The sequence below is a fragment of the Berghia stephanieae genome, unplaced genomic scaffold (genome assembly GCF_034508935.2).
Source record: "Berghia stephanieae isolate SIO BIC M18660-M18661 unplaced genomic scaffold, UCSD_Bste_1.3 scaffold16, whole genome shotgun sequence".
In the NCBI taxonomy this organism is placed as follows: Eukaryota; Metazoa; Mollusca; class Gastropoda; order Nudibranchia; family Aeolidiidae; genus Berghia; species Berghia stephanieae.
This window is the reverse complement of record NW_027622623.1, coordinates 72,501-91,706: the sequence shown is the minus strand read 5'-3', so window position 1 is coordinate 91,706 and position 19,206 is coordinate 72,501. Positions and strand designations below refer to the sequence as shown.

General features: G+C 37.2%; 1 long non-coding RNA gene across 1 annotated transcript in view; it reads left to right on the top strand.

Annotated features, from left to right (window-relative positions):
* The first annotated feature begins 551 nt into the window (after nucleotides 1-551).
* Nucleotides 552-19,206, top strand: part of LOC144961165 (uncharacterized) — a 36,019-nt gene continuing 17,364 nt past the window's right edge. The window contains exons 1-2 of the long non-coding RNA XR_013643077.1: nucleotides 552-616; nucleotides 13,675-13,847. This is a non-coding gene — a long non-coding RNA (uncharacterized LOC144961165). The remainder of the gene's footprint in view (nucleotides 617-13,674; nucleotides 13,848-19,206) is intronic.

Here is a 19,206-nt window from a genome sequence, read left to right as displayed (position 1 = left end):
CGTTAAAAGTCGAATTTTACATGATTGTAACACACTATTCCATCAAAGTCATTGTAGAATCTCATACAATGTCACATTACGGTCTTTCAGTTGATCTAACTCTCATTTCCAACCCCATATTTTTCACTGCTCTAAGACCGTAAATTCAGTCAAGGCCATTGAGCTCGCCATTGTAACCACTGTGGCATAACTTTATGCCTGCCCAAACGCCTTATTGCTAGATACGGTTTTTGGGCAGTCAACTTTACCTTTGCATTTCCACCTTTTCGTCAGGCGGTAAAACGGTAGTTACTGTTAAGGCTTTTGGGCAGTGGCTGATAGGCACTGTTTAGAGCGTCTTAAGTCTGTATTACACGCTACGGCTTTTGGGCAGTCATCTGTCTAAAAACGTTACGGTGTTCGTGTTTTAATTAATAAAAATTAATTAATTAATATTTTTGCATATATTTTTTTGTAGAAATAAACCTTACTCCAACCCAAGTTGATTGATGTAAAAAAACAAAAAATTGAATTTTTTGACGTTACGGCCTTTGCGCAGGCACCCCTCGATATTTACACGTCTTTTTCAATCTCAAGATGGCGTATGGCAAGTACTATTGCTATGAAATTGAAATGAGTAAGATTGCTGTTGCTCTTTGTTTAAGCCATCCAAGGGTTGATGGGTCTTTGAAACATGTCACTTGCTTTCACCGTGGCGGACTGAATGGTGGGAATGTGTGACATTCATTTTCATTTGGTTAAGACGAGTGGGGTTTGGAGTTGGAGATGTTTGGATTGGCGTGATGTTGGATAGTGTCATATTTCGACATATAGTATTAGATTTAGATAGTCTTGATATTTTTTTTTAAAGTAGAAAATAGTTCGTTTTGCATAGAACACTGATATTGATATGATTCATGATACTAAAACGGTTCATTCCTTTTCCAGATTCCAAATTATGATGGATGGTGATGATATTAGGCACTTGCAAGAAGTAGCCCTCGCGAGTTGAAAAGAGGCGAGGATTTCTGTTTCCGTTTTTGAGGGGAAAATGTTTAGGAGTGTTTTAAAAATATTTATTTTTCTTTCTCAGTGAAATGAAATGGCAAGTATTATATATCATTGGAAAGGGCATAAAATTCTACATACTAGACAGCCATGCTAATATTATTATCTTCCTATATCGTGATTTTGAGAAATCTTTGTGTAAAGAGATTGTGTGTTTAAACGTTTATAACTTTTAAACCAGAGATGGTCCTTCTTAATAAAAAAAAAAAACGTCCTTCATATATAAGTAGCTTCTCTAAAAATTTCAGAGCAAAATATGGTTGCACTCAAAAGTTATAGCTCCCCCAAAAATAGAACTTGTCCTCGATTGTTTGCAGAAGATTTTCTTATAGGAACTCTGTTTTCAGTCCACCAGTGGACTGAAAACACAGCCGTGTATTCAGTCCACCGGAAATAAAAATCTTAAAAAGGACCAAATATCGTATATAATTGATACCTTAATCGATAATGAAGACATTGATATTGACCCTATTATAGTCATCATCAGAAATGGACAGGCATATAATTTATGGCAATTCAACGGCTTAATAATATCATTTACAGCGTTTTATTTACTCTCGGGAAGTCTTGATTGAGAGTTGTTCGAAATCCGGCTCCTGAAATAGATCTCAATTCTCGATACCGATATATCAATTATTGACGAGATTCATAGCTTGCTGCCAGATGACCATGGGCCTGGCCAATTTGAACAAAATTGGCCACATAGAGAATATTGTTTCTACAATTAATTTAAATTAAGATTTATATCTATTTTTAATTTTACCTAGGCGGTTAGAATTTTTGTGATTATGAAAACCGATGAGTTTTCCAAAGAGATCAGTTTTAGCATTGTTTGCCCATATAAGGTTCTATTTGGTCACTTTTCATATTGATCACTGGCCTTGAGCACGCCTGTACCTTGAGTCCTAAGGCCTTCATCCCCTCCCCCCTCCCACCCGCCCCAGTCTTGACTTTGTCATCTTTCAACATCCTTTCTTTCAAAACCATTCCGTGTCCTTTGTCTTGTAGAGCTAGTCCTTTGTTCATTGTCTATCATTTGAACAATGGCTACTCAGACGCATGAACCCTCGAGTTCTTCGCTTGATTTGTATGTTGGAAGAAAGTTTAAAACATTAGATGAATTCCTGAAAGTTCTCGAGCTAAGGAAAGGAAGAGGTGAAACGTGGGTAAAAGCAACGGGTGGCAGCACTGTATCCTACGCAAATAAATTCATAAAGAATGATGAGCGGCATTATTCGGAGGGTCTTGGGATCAAAATAGGCAACTACATATGTTTGCACAGTGGAACCAGTTCGTCAATCGCCAAGGAAAGATAGTTCCTGCAGCTTTACTAGTATTTATATTACTTTGTTCATGTACTACGTGTTTTTTTTTTTTTTTGTTGTTGTTGTTGTTGTTTTTTTTTTTGTTAGAACAGTTTATTTGACGGAATAGCAAAGTTGATTTGCCAATAAGGAGCTTTCAGTCTAGCTGCTAGGACATTGCTTTGCTCTTGGATCTATGTTATACCTACTTCTTTTCTCTGTCAAATTAGTTTCCCTTTGCTTTAAATTTTCATTTGGTGCGTTAGCAGGTAATTGCAGGCTTGACATCTGAGTGCAATTGGAATGGACTGTTTGAACATTATTATTACGGTATTATTATTATTATTATTATTATTATTATTATTATTATTATTATTATTATTATTATTATTATTATTATTATTATTATTATTATTATTATTATTATTATTATTATTATTATTATTATTATTATAGTTGTATTTTTTATTACCATGCACTTTTCACTACATGTTGTCTTGCCTTTTGAAATAAGGTCGTTGAATTGCTGTGAGATTTTGTCCTCGTCCTGGAGTACTGTGGGTGGAATTCCCCTTAGGGTAGGGGAAAGCTGACTGTCTTGGGTGGTTGTTGATTGGCCCTTTACTTTGCTGTCTTCCCCATCGCCCTTTTATCATTTATTCTTTCCATGTTCTTGTTCTGGAACAGAATTGAGACCATGTGGCTCCCCCTGCCTGGAATCATATAGTAGGAGAGAGATAGTTAAATGACTTTGCCCAGCATTTGACATGTCTGTGAGAAGTGATATTTTTATTTTTAATTTTTTTTTTTTTTTTTGTAAAACATCTCTCTGACTCTGAGTCTTGATAAAATATGAGTATGAATAACCATTAGTATTTATCTCCTTTTGGAGAGAAACGCCGTCTCAATACTGAGTTTGCGCCAACGGGTCCCGTTAGAGATAGACGACGATTGGGATTGTTTGGAAGCTTTAACCCTTTGCCCACTAGTCATTATGACATCCGAAATGCTATCGCCTTCTACATCTACGCCAGAATAGAAATAGAGGGTGGAGCCTACCATGATATAACATTTTATGGATCCCTAATTTCATCATATCAGTTCTGTCCACTGACAGGTGGGTGGATATCGCTTTCAAGAACTTATGTCCTTATATGAAATCCTGAGTTTTTGACCAATCAACGGATTGCTCTTTTGATAGCTTGCTTGTCAACTTGAGTCAGCTCAGCCCTTGATTTATGTAAAGGCATCACATGCGGTATATGTTGTGTAACTTCAAAGACCACGGTTGACCGAAAGCGATGAATGGAAGCCCTACTGTGGCGTAGAGAACGAGGTCTTGTATGTATAGTTACGTCATATCTCAACGCTCGTGAATTCTTAGTACGGCTGGACTCACAATCAAAACTCGAAATCTGTGTTTTAAACTCTTGAATCAATCGAATTACATCAGTGCGTTCGTCTCATTGAGAAATGAAAAACGATATATAAATCAAGAACATCGACCGGAAAATAAGGAAATTATCATAAAATTATAAAATTTGAGAAAGCTATTTTCAAAATCAAATATATTACAAAAAAGGTTATTTCTCGACCGATTTTTATGAGACAAAGACAATTTTTCTCCACTTTTCAAGCTGATTCCAACAATGAGGTTTTCAAATTTATCGCGATAAGATTATTTGTCATTATTTTTTTAATACCCAATTGTCTGCTCAGGAAATGAATACGTAATCCTTGGCGGCTAGCGAGTAGGTGTTAAATTTTGCTTACCCTTTCCCACTCAGACGCACACACACACACACACACACACACACACACACACACACAGACTGAACACACAATGTATGTCTCTCACTTCTGGCCAAAGTTGCCTTATTACAACTTAGACTCGAATGATAACAGCGAGTAGGGTGTCAGATTAAACTTCAGTTTTAAAAGTCAAATTCAATTCACACCGTAATAAATCATAATAATGATCATTCTTGATATATTAGAGCATTAAAATATTTAATTCACATTACCATAAATATATTTTAAATATATGTATTTTGTAATTATTTTAGCGACGATACGAACCCCTTTTAATCGTCGAGCCGAACGATAGGATGCTAGACGACGATAAGTCTGTGTGTGTGTGTGTGTGTGTGTGTGTGTGTGTGTGGCGTGCGTCTACGTGGGAAAGGGTAAGCAAAATTTAACACCTACTCGCTAGCCGCCAAGGATTACGTATTCATTTCCTGAGCAGTCAATTGGGTATAAAAAAAAAATAATGACAAATAATCTTATCGCGATAAATTTGAAAACCTCATTGTTGGAATCAGCTTGAAAAGTGGAGAAAGATTGTCTTTGTCTCATAAAAATCGGTCTAGAAATAACCTTTTTTGTAATAGATTTGATTTTGAAAACAGCTTTCTCAAATTTTATAATTTTATGATAATTTCCTTGTTTTCCGGTCGATGTTCTTGATTTATATATCGTTTTTCATTTCTCAATGAGACGAACGCACTGATGTAACTCGATTGATTCAAGAGTTTAAAACACATATTTCGTGTTTTGATTGTGAGTCCAGCCGTACTAAGAATTCACGAGCGTTGAGATATGACGTAACTATACATACAAGACCTCGTTCTCCACGCCACAGTAGGGCTTCCATTCATCGCTTTCGGTCAAACGTGGTCTTTGAAGTTACACAACATATACCGCCTGTGATGCCTGTACATAAATCAAGGGTTGAGCTGACTCATTTTGACAAGCGAGCTATCAAAAGAGCAATCGTTGATTGGTCAAAAACTCAGAATTTCATATAAGGACACAAGTTCTGGAAAGCGATACCCACCCACCTGTCAGTGGACAGAACTGATATGACGAAATTAGGGCTCCATAAAATGTTATATCATGGTAGGCTCCACCCTCTATTTCTGTTCTGGCGTAGATGTAGAAGGCGATAGCATTTCGGATGTCATAATGACTAGTGGGCAAAGGGTTAAAGCTTCCAAACAATCCCAATCGTCGTCTATCTCTAATCGGCCCCGTTAGAGCCCCGATGCGCAATCTGGCTAATGTCTGTGTATGTTGATACTTGGTGGTCATACATTGGGTAGACTGCTGCTGTGACATATTTAGGCTTTATTCTTAGGTGCCTGTGACCCAAGATTGCAGGCATTTTTTATGTTTTGTGTACATTTTTCTCTTTCATTAAAACGACTGCAAAACGTCATAATCACACCAATCTCGGTAGACTCTTCATCGGTCAACATCCTGACTAAACTATCACTTTTTCCCTCTATACTAGACCATTTGGATTCCATGTCATTTACTGTTACCTCTATGTGTACAGTTTTTCGGGACCATTTTGTTTAGCCTGGGCCTGGGATCTTGAACGAAACTGTACATATGTTAGCTTTTATAATAATTTGCATTTGCACCCATTTGAGTGTATGATATGCTATCTATGTAGGTCTTTTAAATGGCGAATTTGTCCCCAAGTGGTAATTGCCCCCCCCCCCCCCCCCAAATCATGAACAGGGAGATCACTTGCCATTTTTCCCATCCCCCCCCCCCCAGCCTATACGTTTTTGCTCCTGTCTTGGATTAAAATTACTTGATTTTGTTCTGGCCCTGATCGGAGACACCTTGGCTGAGAGGAAAGCAGTTATTTGTGTAGTTAGTTTTTGGAGATTATGGGGTTTCTCTCCTTGTAAGTCACCTCTTTGTTTTGTAATTTATGTAGTGTTGTATTTTTTTGTTGTGTGTGTATAATGATTTGTAATCGAGTCTATCTGTTTCAGTTGTATCATGTGCTTGTGTCTGGTGAGACTTTTGGGAGATCTCAAACTAAGTACACGGATGGTCCGCTATTGGAATCTACATCTGTTCCCTTTTTGAACCATTTCCGTTTGCCTTATTAATTTTTTCTCGTGTGCTAATATAACTTCCTTTCTACTATCCCTAAAATCACCTCAATGTTTTATAACTATTATAAGTTCCATCAAACCTTCAAAAACAAAGTCCTTGAAAGAATGTTTTCCCTGCGGCTCACGCCGATATTGCATAAACCAAAAGTGTCCCAAGCCCGTAACCTTAACTTATAAATAAAAATAGGAGCCAAAATTATTTTTTTTAAAATCGTGCGGGTGCAAGTAGCTACAAAGACGTCCTTAATCTCTCTCTCTCTCTCTCTCTCTCTCTCTCTCTCTCTCTCTCTCTCTCTCTCTCTCTCTCTCTCTCTCTCTCTCTCTCTCTCTCTCTCTCTCTCCCTCTCTCTCTTTCTGATGCTCCGCTCCCTTAAACATATTCAAGACCCTATGACTATAAAATTTTGTTCTCTTTCCTTTGTTGTTGTTGTTGTTGTTTTTTTTTTTTTTTCGTTTTTCTCCGGACTCATATTGCCACGTACAAGAAATGCTCAAGGCAATAAATTTTGACGTCTCACTGTGTCCTAAATTAGAATAATAAACTTAAAAGTGAGAAAAGTAAATAAATAAAAAATGTTAAAAGTCAATCAAACTTCTCGAGTCACCAGGAATGGTGTCAACGTGTTGAAGTTGAAAATTAAGAAATTTTTTGTTAAGGAAGTACAAAAAAAAAATTAAGGAAGAAAGAAAGAAAATATGCCTAGAATAGAGCTCGAATCCCTAACTCACCCCACCTGGGTTACAGTTACGCTGTGCTAAGCAGCCGGCCACCTCGATTTCTCGCGCTAGGTCAAACAGCACGTGCCGTAAAATCTCTTCCGGTGGACTGAAAACACAGCTGTGTATTCAGTCCACTGGTGGACTGAAAACACACTTCCTTTCCTGTCGTCTGCTGCGCTTTTTTTTTAAACTTGAGAGATAACTTCGTCAATCCACATCAAAACTTTACAATTGTTTTTTTCTTACAATATATGCAATTAATGTAAGTTATTTTTGTTTTACATTATTCAATTAATTGGCGTTTTCATGTCAATGCAGTCATTTCATAAGTTACGCTTCTCTTTCTTTTTTTCTGATCGATTTTGATTTTTACGTTTTTCATTCTTTGACGGGCGACTGTTCAATTTTGGGGAACGGGGGAGCGGAAGTTTTTAAAATCACCTAGACCGTCTATTTTCGATATTTTTAAACACTAATACACCACCTCAAACATTTATCAGTCCATATCTTTTCTTTATGAGGTCTATTTTCATTTTGAAAAGTTCAAAGTGAACAACTAAATGACGCCGATTCAGTGGTATATTCTGTTTGCAATGTATTACAGTACAGAGATGTTGAATTACCGGACCGCATGTAAAAATTTCATAGTTGTATCTGAAGCAGTTTCTGAATTATACTTGATTATCCATTGGTTCTGGGTTGCTGTGTTTTGGTCACATATTTTCCTATTAAGCTATATAGAGATTTTCCACCACATAAACGGTCATAACTTTTTAACCAGTTGAGATAGAGCGATAATTTTTTCACTCCAGTAAATGTTTTACTCCCCTTTATTTTTCTACGCTAAATTAATACCCATATCACTATTTTGAAAAATTGTTGCAAGTGCCTAGACCGTCTAGTGATATTATATGGTACTGGTGCCAGTGCTAATTCGTTTTAGTTTTATGAAGTGACTGGTTACCATAGAAACTCATTATTATGCACCATTCTTGGCACAATGCTTGGTATCGCAATAACATTTCAGCCAGTGAGAGAGCTGCTTTGATCAGTTCGGTTTGTTTTTTTTTTTTTTTTTTTTTTTTTTTTTTTTTTTTTTTTTTTTTTTTTTGGTTTTTTTTTTGGCATCGCAAAAATAAGGTTACAATACAATAGACATAAAAAGTAAAAAAAAAAAGAAAACCGATTCACATCCAGAATTTTATTCATGCCTAGATAAATCTTAGACAAATATTAATGTACAACAGACGTTTAAGACAATAGGAAAATTATTTTCGGAAAGCTCCTACATCCCCAGTATTCTATTAAAGAATTAAAGGCTGTCATTATTCCCAGACACCCCACCTTTTTTTTTTTTTGAGCGAGTCTATTCTTTTCTCCCTTTTGTTTGGCCTTTTGTTCCGTTTCTGAGCATGAATTTCTTAAAGAGAGAGAGAGAGAGAGAGAGAGATAGAGAGAGAGAGAGAGAGAGAGAGAGAGAGAGAGACAGAGAATAAGTAGGAGTGAAGTATCTGTTCAATGTTATAGTTATCATATAACGTTATAACAAGTGTAACTAAATGACAAATTGCCATATTTATGGACAATAAAGATCTATTATTATTATATATATTATTATTATTATTATTATTATTATTATTATTATTATTATTATTATTATTATTATTATTAAAATTGTTTTTATTTTTTTTAAAAATTGTTTGTTTTTTTCTCCTCTGTCTGACCATTTGGTCGCTCTCTGAATATTTCTGTTTCGTTTGCTTTTTAATGAATTATTCTTTTTAGACACTTTTTCAGATCGTAGTGGGGACAATATTGTAGTGTTATACATTGTTAATATGTTGTGTTGCGAGCTTTAGTAACATTTTGTTATTTATTGTTATTTTGCAGTTGTTACCCTAAAAGTAATTTTGTCAACTGAATAAAGTTACAGTGGTGACCCCGACGGCAGGATTGAACACACCCTTCCTTCAACATGCCAAGCAATCAGGATACCCATGAAGCCAACGCCGTGTCCATCAAACTACCAACCTTTTGGCCCCAAAGAGCTCAAATTTGGTTCGTTCAGGCCGAGGCACAATTCACAATTAAAGGAATCACAGCTGACGTAACTAAATACAGTTATGTCACAGCATCCCTCGACCAAGACACTGCCACCAGAGTTCTCGACATCCTGACCAACCCACCAAGCACTAACAAATATGAAACCCTCAAACAAAGACTCATAGACAATTACAAACTTTCTGAAAGAGAAGCCGCATCTCGTATCTTAGACATTGGTGGTCTGGGTGATTCCAAACCAAGCGAACTATTGGACAAAATGCTTGCCATAGTCCCTCCAGGACAAGAACCAGGATTCCTTTTTAAGGAAGTTTTTCTACGCCAACTACCAGCAGAAGTCCAATCCTTGGTAACTCAACAGGATTATCCGACCCTCCGGGACCTGGCCAAAGCGGCAGACAAACACTTTATGTCCACCGGAGCTACCATTAATGCAACAATGAAAGGAGGCAAACACAACAAACGAGATGGACCACGCCATCAACACAGTAAGACACCCGACCCGGATTTGTGTTGGTACCACCAAAAATTCGGCAAACAGGCTACAAAATGCACCACTCTTTGCAAATTTTCGGAAAACTGGACAGCCGGCCACCTATAAGCAATATGGTGGCCGGCTCCAAGGACAACTTTCTGTTTGCATATGATAAACAATCTGGCCGCAACTTTCTGATCGATACAGGAGCTGAGATCAGTGTGTTACCGGCTTCAACAAACGACCTTCGCCGCGGACAACACGGTTCCCGTTAGCAGCCGCCAATGGTACACTCATCAAATCATATGGACAACGTAAACTGTCCTTACACATAGGATCACACCAGTGTGAATGGACATTTACACTGGCAGCCGTCAACAGACCAATTTTGGGGCAGATTTCCTTCGGGCTCATTCACTACTCGTCGATCTGAAGGGCAATCGCCTAATGCACAGCGGCACCTATGCTTCAGTCTCACTCATGACTTCACAGCATACAGCCCCACACATCTCAATCATCACAACTGACGATGAGAATCAGTTCACTCAGCTGTTATCTACACGGCCAGCACTCACTTCGCCCACGTTTTCATGTCCCACAACAAAGCATTCTGTGGAACACCATATAACCACAACGGGCCCTCCGGTACACTCAAAAGCACGCCGTCTGGCACCAGACAAACTAGCAGTAGCAAAATCGGAGTTTGACAACATGGAGGCTCTAGGAATCGTACGTCGTTCCAACAGTCCGTGGGCATCGCCTCTACATGTGGCACCTAAACCCAACGGAGGTTGGAGACCATGTGGAGACTACCGCAAGTTAAACGGTTCTACTACTCCAGATCGCTACCCGATTCCTCACATACAAGACCTCTCAGCAAGACTATCAGGTTGCAAAATCTTCTCAAAAGTCGACCTCATTCGCGGTTACCATCAGATCCCAGTCCACGAGCAGGACATCTCCAAGACAGCAATCATAACCCCATTTGGCCTCTATGAATTCCTCCGGATGCCCTTTGGGTTAAAAAACGCTGCACAGACTTTCCAGAGACTGATGGACACAGTTTGTCAGGGTTTGGACTTCACATTTGTTTACCTTGATGACATCCTCATAGCTAGCAAAAATGCAGAAGAACACAAAAAACACTTGAATGCCCTTTTTGATAGGCTAGAGAAATATGGATTAGTGGTGAATTCAGAGAAGTGCATTTTAGGGGTGAAAGAGATTGATTTCCTTGGACACAGGATCAGTTGTCACGGAGCAACTCCTCTTCCAGCGAAAGTGGAGGCAATTCGCTCATTCCCCACCCCTACAACAACATCAGGCCTACAGGAATTTGTTGGCATGGTCAATTTCTACCACCGTTTCGTGCCAGCAGCAGCTCAACTAATGCAACCACTTTACAAGGCATTGGCCGGTCAAACAAAAAAATCTGCACCCCTTCAATGGACAAATACCCTACAGCACGCTTTCAAGTCAACAAAAGAAGCCTTGGCCCAAGCAACTATGTTGTCCCACCCGCAGACATCAGCTCCTACTTCACTGACAGTAGACGCTTCTGATATAGCGATGGGGGAGTACTAGAACAAAACATTGACGGCCAATGGAAACCTCTCTCCTTTTTCAGCCGCCAGCTTCGTCCTCCGGAACAGAAATACAGCGCTTTTGATCGGGAGCTCCTGGCTGTCCACTGTGGCGTTCGGCATTTCCGTTACTTCGTGGAAGGACGAATATTCACCATTTTCACGGATCATAAACCACTAACATTTGCAATGAACAAGGTTTCAAAACCATGGTCCGCACGCCAACAACGACAACTATCTGCCATCTCAGAATTCTCAACTGATATCCAACACATATCAGGAAAAGACAATCCAGTAGCTGATGCGTTGTCAAGAACAACAGTAGAACACGACACCTCAGACGACATCGGTCTCAGTGCGATTTCTGAGTGAATAGATTATGAGGCCATGGCAACAGCTCAATTGAATAATGAGGAGATCCAATCACTACGCACCTCAGAAACATCCCTGCAACTGAAAGACATTTCTTACGGGACTAATGGCACTACAGTTCTCTGTGACATATCGACCGGAAGAGCACGGCCAGTGGTTCCCAAATCATGGCAACGAAAGATGTTCGACGCCATCCATGGTCTTTCACATCCAGGAATCAGAGCTACCCGCCGACTAATTTCACAGAAAATGGTATGGAAGGGAATGACCAAACAGATCAATGCATGGGCAAAGACCTGCACATCATGCCAAAGGGCAAAAGTACACAGACACACGAGGGCGCCCCTGGGAGAATATGAAAAACCCAGCGGACGTTTCAGCCATGTCAACATCGATTTGGTTGGACCACTGCCCCCCTCACGTGGTTATACATATCTGCTTACGATGGTTGACAGATTTACCAGATGGCCTGAAGCAATACCCATTACCAGTACTGACACAGAAGAAATAGCACGAGCATTCATCGCACACTGGGTTGCTAGATTCGGAGTACCAGAGAACATTTCATCAGACCGAGGACCACAGTTCACTTCACAGTTGTGGTCAAACGTGTGCACACTCCTTGATACTCAAATCAAACAAACAACAGCTTACCATCCCCAAGCAAATGGATTGGTTGAACGTTTCCACCGCCGCATGAAGGAAGCCGTTCGAGCGAAACTAGAAGGACCAAACTGGATTGATCAACTTCCCTGGGTGATGTTAGGTATACGTACCGCCCCAAAAGAAGACCTCGATACCTCGTCGGCAGAACTCCTATATGGGGCACCTATTACAGTACCTGGAGACTTTGTTCCTGGTCCGGATCCCAACACCAATACTCCTGAAATGTTGAAAAACCTCCGTGAGAAAGTGGGTCAACTTCGTCCAGTTCCTCCGTCCACGCATAAAAAAGCAACAAGCTTCGTACCACGGGACATCAGCAAAGCTAAATACGTGTTCATACGTCATGATGGACATCGAAGACCACTCCAGGCTCCGTACACAGGACCGTATAGAGTTCTAGAAACCGGTGACAAAGTTTTCAAACTACAAGTAGGAAACAAAGAAGACTCAGTCTCAATCGACAGACTAAAACCCGCACACTGTGACATTGATCAACCTGTTCAGGTACATGAACCACCACGAACGGGAAGACCGAAGAAAGCACAGAACACGGGAGAGAGTAAAACGGGTGCAACCAATCAGGAGAAACGTATGATCTTTCCTGATGAGGACACGTTGCAGACCGAATCCAAACGCACTGAAAGGGACGATTATCCAAACCCCCTGATCGGCTGGATTTATGACAAATGAACAAAAGCTCTGGCGGGAGCTATGTAGTGTTATACATTGTTAATATGTTGTGTTGCGAGCTTTAGTAACATTTTGTTATTTATTGTTATTTTGCAGTTGTTACCCTAAAAGTAATTTTGTCAACTGAATAAAGTTACAATATGACAATTTGCTAGAAACTTGAAAGGAACCAGAGAGAGAGAAAGTTTAAAAAAAAAAAGGTGGGGGGAGGATAGATGGGGCATTTATCCCTTTCAACGTTCTGTAAAAAAAAAGACGGATTTTTCAAAAAGTGGCGGAACCAGGATTTGAACCCACAACGCCGATTCTGGTAAAACTTCCAGGGCAGACGACTAAACCATTCGGCCATGACACCCAATTCGAAGTCTTGTAGTAACAACTGATTTATTGTTGGTTAATTTTATGTTTTTATAGATATATTCCTTATTTCTATGTGCATTTGGAAACATTCCATATTCTGGAATGTGGATAATAATAGTTTAAAAGAGCGGAGTTTCAAATATGTGTCTGGGGATAATGAATTTTCGTCATCCCCAGACAAGTGTCAGGGGAGGGATAACGAATTTGCATTATCCCCAGGTGTCTGGGGATAATCACAGCGATTAAAAAAAGTATGAAAAATCTCTTTGGAGAGTAGAGGGCTAGGATTTAGTGAGTTTAGTGAGACTAAGATCTGGTGTTAGTAAGATTGAATCTCGCCTTTAATGGGTTAAATCTTATTGTTTGATTTTTTAAAATTGCACACAGAGCGAGTTTTAAGTTTTAAGTTTTAATTTTTTTTTAAATGAATTTTTTACTATTGCTATGACAATTACTGCTTTTTTATTTTTTTCTTAAAGGTGGCGTCAATTGGCACAGTGGTCAATCTATATATGGTCTGTTAATTCTCACAGTCCGCAACTGCGACAAAGTCCTGGTAAACCGGTGATGTGTATTCAACATGGATGACAGACAGCATTTGGAAGCAATTTTTATTGTAACCTGAGTGAAGTTTTCAGATCCCACAGATTTGGTAAATGAAATGATTCTTATGTTACCGCAGTTATGAGAGATAAAAGTATGGCAGTAAAAGTATTATTCTCTTTTAGACTTAAGTCAGGCCTGTAAATCTTCCGACTATTGTCGGATTTCCGACAGTATGATTTTGCTCTATAAGTGCTAATATTTTAAAAAACAATTAATAGTAAAAATATAAAAAAGGGTAGCCCTATTCGTCCTTAAGGTCGAATAGCTTCAACCGTGGTTGCCGTACGTACGGACAAATCGTGTTGCTTGCACTATTCGTCCTTCACACTAAAGCTGGGCAATATTCCGTTTTTGCTTTTACTGAGCTGGATTCGAATCCACGTAATTACATGATATATCCGTATCGTCTTAAATGTTTCACAAACCCCACCTCCTCTGTTTGTGAGTCAAATAATCAGTTATGTGTGGTTTTTTTTGAGGTGTGTGTGTGTGTGTGTGTGTGTGTGTGTGTGTGTGTTAATTTCGTGGGGTTTTTTTGTTTGTTTTTTTTCTTCTGGGATATGATTTTTATTCCAGAATGGTGATTGATTTCTTATAAGGAACAATTGTCGTGTTCTCCTATTGGTAAGTATCCAATTCAAATACCTGCTCGAGAGTTTGGGTTGGCTAGGCACAGAGGAAGATTCGGCAGGTTTTCTTTGTTTTGGTTTCTTTTTTTCTTTTTTGTTTTTTGGAGGGGGGGGGTTGTTGTTGTTTTGTTTTGTTTGCTGTAGTTTTTTTTTTTTTGGGGGGGGGGGGGGTTATTGTTCTTTTTTATTTGTTTTCTCTTGTTGGTATTTTCCCTGCTTTTGTTTGATTTGTGTGTGTGTGTGTTGTGTGTGTGTGTGTGTGTGTGTGTGTCTATTGTGTGTCTACGTGTGTTTTGCCTTTTTTACATTTTTTTTTCAATCTATAATAGTGGGTAAGCACTCAGTAACTATTTGTTTTAAATGACTAGTATTCAATTTGTCAAAATATTATATTAGTCATAATAGTATAAGCAGCGCAAGAAAAAAAAAAACAACACCAAATTTCTGTATCTGTTAAGAAGCAGTTTTATAAAAAAATGTTATAATCTTGATAATTCAGTGAGTGCCATCAATAATAGCTTGAATTTAGCCAAAATTTTTGAACGATGTCGATACCTGTCCTTTAACTTCAGAAAATTTTGTTATAAGTTGTACAGTCTTGAGTAGACTAGCTGTATGACATAATGATAGATTTAATTCATGGCGAATTCAATGCGTTTTCAAATTGGCAGTAAACGAGGTAATTGTATAGACGGATGGAATTTGGCGGCTTTACAACACGCAAATTAATTCCAAAGCCGAAAGCACAACCTCTGCATTTAAACTTATCTCCATAGACGATGTCAATATATTAAAGATTAATAAAGGACACTAATACCAAGTCCTCAATATTTTCAGTACTTCATTCGTTAGCTAATACTATTAAGTATTTGGTATCCACTTTTGCCCTGACGAGAAGTTAGAATGTCAACGGGCTGGGATTTAAAATGTCAACGGGTTGAAACTGGGTGAAATAAGAATGATACAGAACATAAAAGCCCAGTTCGGCCTAAGAACAATAACTTGCCTATGTTCTTAAACTCAGAACAAGGGGTAATGTTGTCAGGGGTTGGGGTTGTTGTTTTGATCTGGGTATGGTCTGATAAAGTTACGATTACTGGCCAAAAACAAATTCCTAACTTTAGTTTAAAATTAAAAAATAGAAAGACGGAAATATATACATAATAAGATTGATATATTTAAAACAATGGTTACAAGAAAAATAAATCCACGATTTTTCTCAATAATTCTGTACTCAAACAGCTTTGTATGCAAATGCTGTATTCCAGACAGGGACGGCTGGTAATAATGGGCAGGGTGGGCAAATACCAGCCTGTTTTTTCAAGTTATAAGCTGTATTACCAGGTCCGAAATAATCAAATCTAAATTAGATAATTTCAAAAGTTACTACTTAAAATTGATACTTTGTACTGAAATCAATTTGTGTGTATTTTTGATAGATTGCGAATCACCATGCATCCCGTAATACATAAACCAGGATACGCTCCTGTTCTTTTTATCACCCCCCCCCCCAACCACTCCACTCCACTCCGCCCACATCGTCATCTCATCGTCACGTCGCCTGACGGTGATTTTGCTGTCTGGCCTCTCTAGTACTAGGTCGGGCTAATTCAAATGAGCCCACCTTATTAACCAGTGTACACTAAATAGAGATTTTGGCAAACGAACTTTTTCTTATTTATTGCCTTACTTGTGCTGGGAAGGTTCCAGTATTGAATTAAATTTATTAATTTACTAATATTATATCAATTTAGTATTAGTTTGTGTTGTTTTAATATATTTGTTTATCCATTTAAATTATTTCTTTTTTTCCCCTCGTTTTCTTTAGTGTTTCTCAAAACTCATTTATTTAAATTGTTTTCTTATTTGTTTGTTGTTGTTGTTGTTGTTTTTTGTTGTTGTTTTTTGTTTTGTTTTTAACAAATTAATTTGTTAATTCTTTTTTTTTTTTATTATTCTTAAAGTAATTACCGCTGTATTTTTATTGCCAGACTAAATATTTTTGCAAAACAATGTAATTTTCTATTGTATTTCCTCTAATAAAACAAAACACTTTTATTCAAAAGTCACGACTAAATAAATATATAAAATACAACCACCATTTTGGTTTTCTCAACAATTGAATTAGTATACGAGAAATACTCTTCTGAGTAAGGAGATAGTTGAATTCTAAGTTATAGAGGAAATACGGAAGGGTGGGCAGATTCCGTACTTGCCCGTCCTGAAGCTAATACATACATAAGATGGTTCGCGATGAAGAGGCGGGAAGCAAGGGATTGGTTGGGTAAGGAGCAAAGATAACACGGTAATTATTGTGACGATAGTCAAACGAATACATGAGGAGAGATTGGTAACATTATTTTGTCTTAATTATATTGTATGAAGTATTGGCGAAAGCCTAATATTAAATAAACGTTGTTTTTGTTTGTCTTATTTTGACTATGGAACTGATACTGATACTTGTCATAGCAGACCTGCCTACTTTAGATAGGAAAATAAAAATCGTAGTTTTCAGGGCTAATAAATCGTAGATATTTTAACTACCCTTTAAAAAAATCACCGGAATTTTCGTCTGTTTTGATAGATATCAAATTTTAAAAAACGAGAAAAAATAATTGGAAACGTAATAATGATGGTGATGGTGGTATAGTGGTAGCGGTGGTGGTAGTAGTAATGATGATGGTAATATTATTATTATTATTATTATTATTATTATTATTATTATTATTATTATTATTATTATTATTATTATTATTATTATTATTATTATTATTATTATATTATTATTATTATTATTATTATTATTATTATTATTATTATTTATTATTATATTATTATTATTATTATTATTATTATTATTGTTTATTATTATTATTATTATTATTATTATTATTATTATTATTATTATTATTATTATTATTATTATCATTGTATATTATTATTGTACGTATTGGTGGTATTACTATTGTTGTATTTTTTTTTGGTGGTTATTAATGGTATCAGTTTATTGTTTGGTCCCATTTGCCATTATTTTCCACTTTCATGTATGTGGTCATCAAATTGTATGATTAATTGGCGAAAGCCTAAGATTGAATAAATTTTGTAATATCGTATGGTAACCATCATTGTCGACGACATCGTCGTTGTCATCATAATCATCATCATCATCATCATCATCATCATCATCATCATCATCATCATCATCATCATCATCATCATCATCATTAACAACAACAACAACAATATTAACAACAAGTACAACAATAGAAATAAAAACAATATCAACATCACCATACAATTTCCGTCATCGTCTCCACAACTATCATTCTAACCAACAGCACCACCAAAACCACTACCATAATTACCCCTCACCGCCTCGTCTTCCTCCTCCTCCTCCACCACCACCACCACCGCTACCACTATTCCAACCACTACCACCACCGGCACAATCATTCTGACCACCAAGACAGCAGTAAAAATTATGCAATTTGAGCTCTGAATGAAACTCGAGTCATATCGCTGTTGTTGCTTCTCCATGAAAACTTTAAGGTTACTACGTACTACTGAAAACCAGAAATATGTAAAAGCAATATTAATATCGCCGTTGAGGGATTAAAGCATCTCTTTAATTTTTCGAGTGAAGGAAATGGACTTGTATTGTCAAGGTGTTGTCGCATTATGTCTCGTCGCTTTATTTTTTAGTTGTATTCTCTTTCGTGATTCATTTTTGATTACGTTTGGAAGAATTAAAATCTACTGGTATTGTCATTTCATTGTGAATGTGATTATTGGTGGTTGAAATATTTTTTGTTTAAAGGCGAAAAAAAAAATCAAAAAAAATTTTTATTAAAAAAAAAAAAAAAAAAATAAAAAATAAAAAATATATATATATATATATATATATATATATATATATATATATATATATATATATATATATATATATATATATATATATATATGACCGAATCCTCTTTGCCCAACCACTGTAAATAGGCTAGAACCGCCACTGATTCCAGATGTGTAATTTGGCTTATCGGCACTCAAGGTGGTATTTCAATAGATAGTATTACAACTAACGTGTCTATGTACGCAGTGATACAGACCTGCCAAGCATTCGACTTATTGTGTTATAGTGGAAAAAAGAATACCGTTTCGAAAGGGATTTGTGCTGCATTGTAGGTTAACAAACACGCAGGTCTGACATCCGAATCCACTTATGGCCTGGTTTAACATTGTTGTATAATGTATTTTGCGTCATTTTTAAAAAGATTTCTATTACAAGAATGAGCCCATAAGGAAATGGTTATCAGACCTAAAAATAATTGCACGTCGATCCACGTCAATTTTAAAACCATCACCATCACTACCACAAGCACTTTTACAACATTATCATTACCATCAGAATCGCTACCACCATCATTTGCACAATATCATAAGTATCATCAGCACCACAATCAATATCACCACCACAGCATTATACCTACCATTACCATGGTCATATCAATCATTGCCATCACTAGCAAAATCATAACTATCATCTCAGCCACCACCACTCTAGGAAACAATCATTTTAAATATCAATAACATACGCGCACACAAAAGCGTCACCATTGCCATCAACTTTATCACTCTAGCTTCTTGATCAGTGACATCACTACTACCATCATTTCATCATCGAAACAAGAATAACATCACTGCTATCATTGTCACAAATACTAACGAGAGTTTTTATATAGCGCAATATCCGCTCGAAGTCTCAAAGCGCTTTACAGG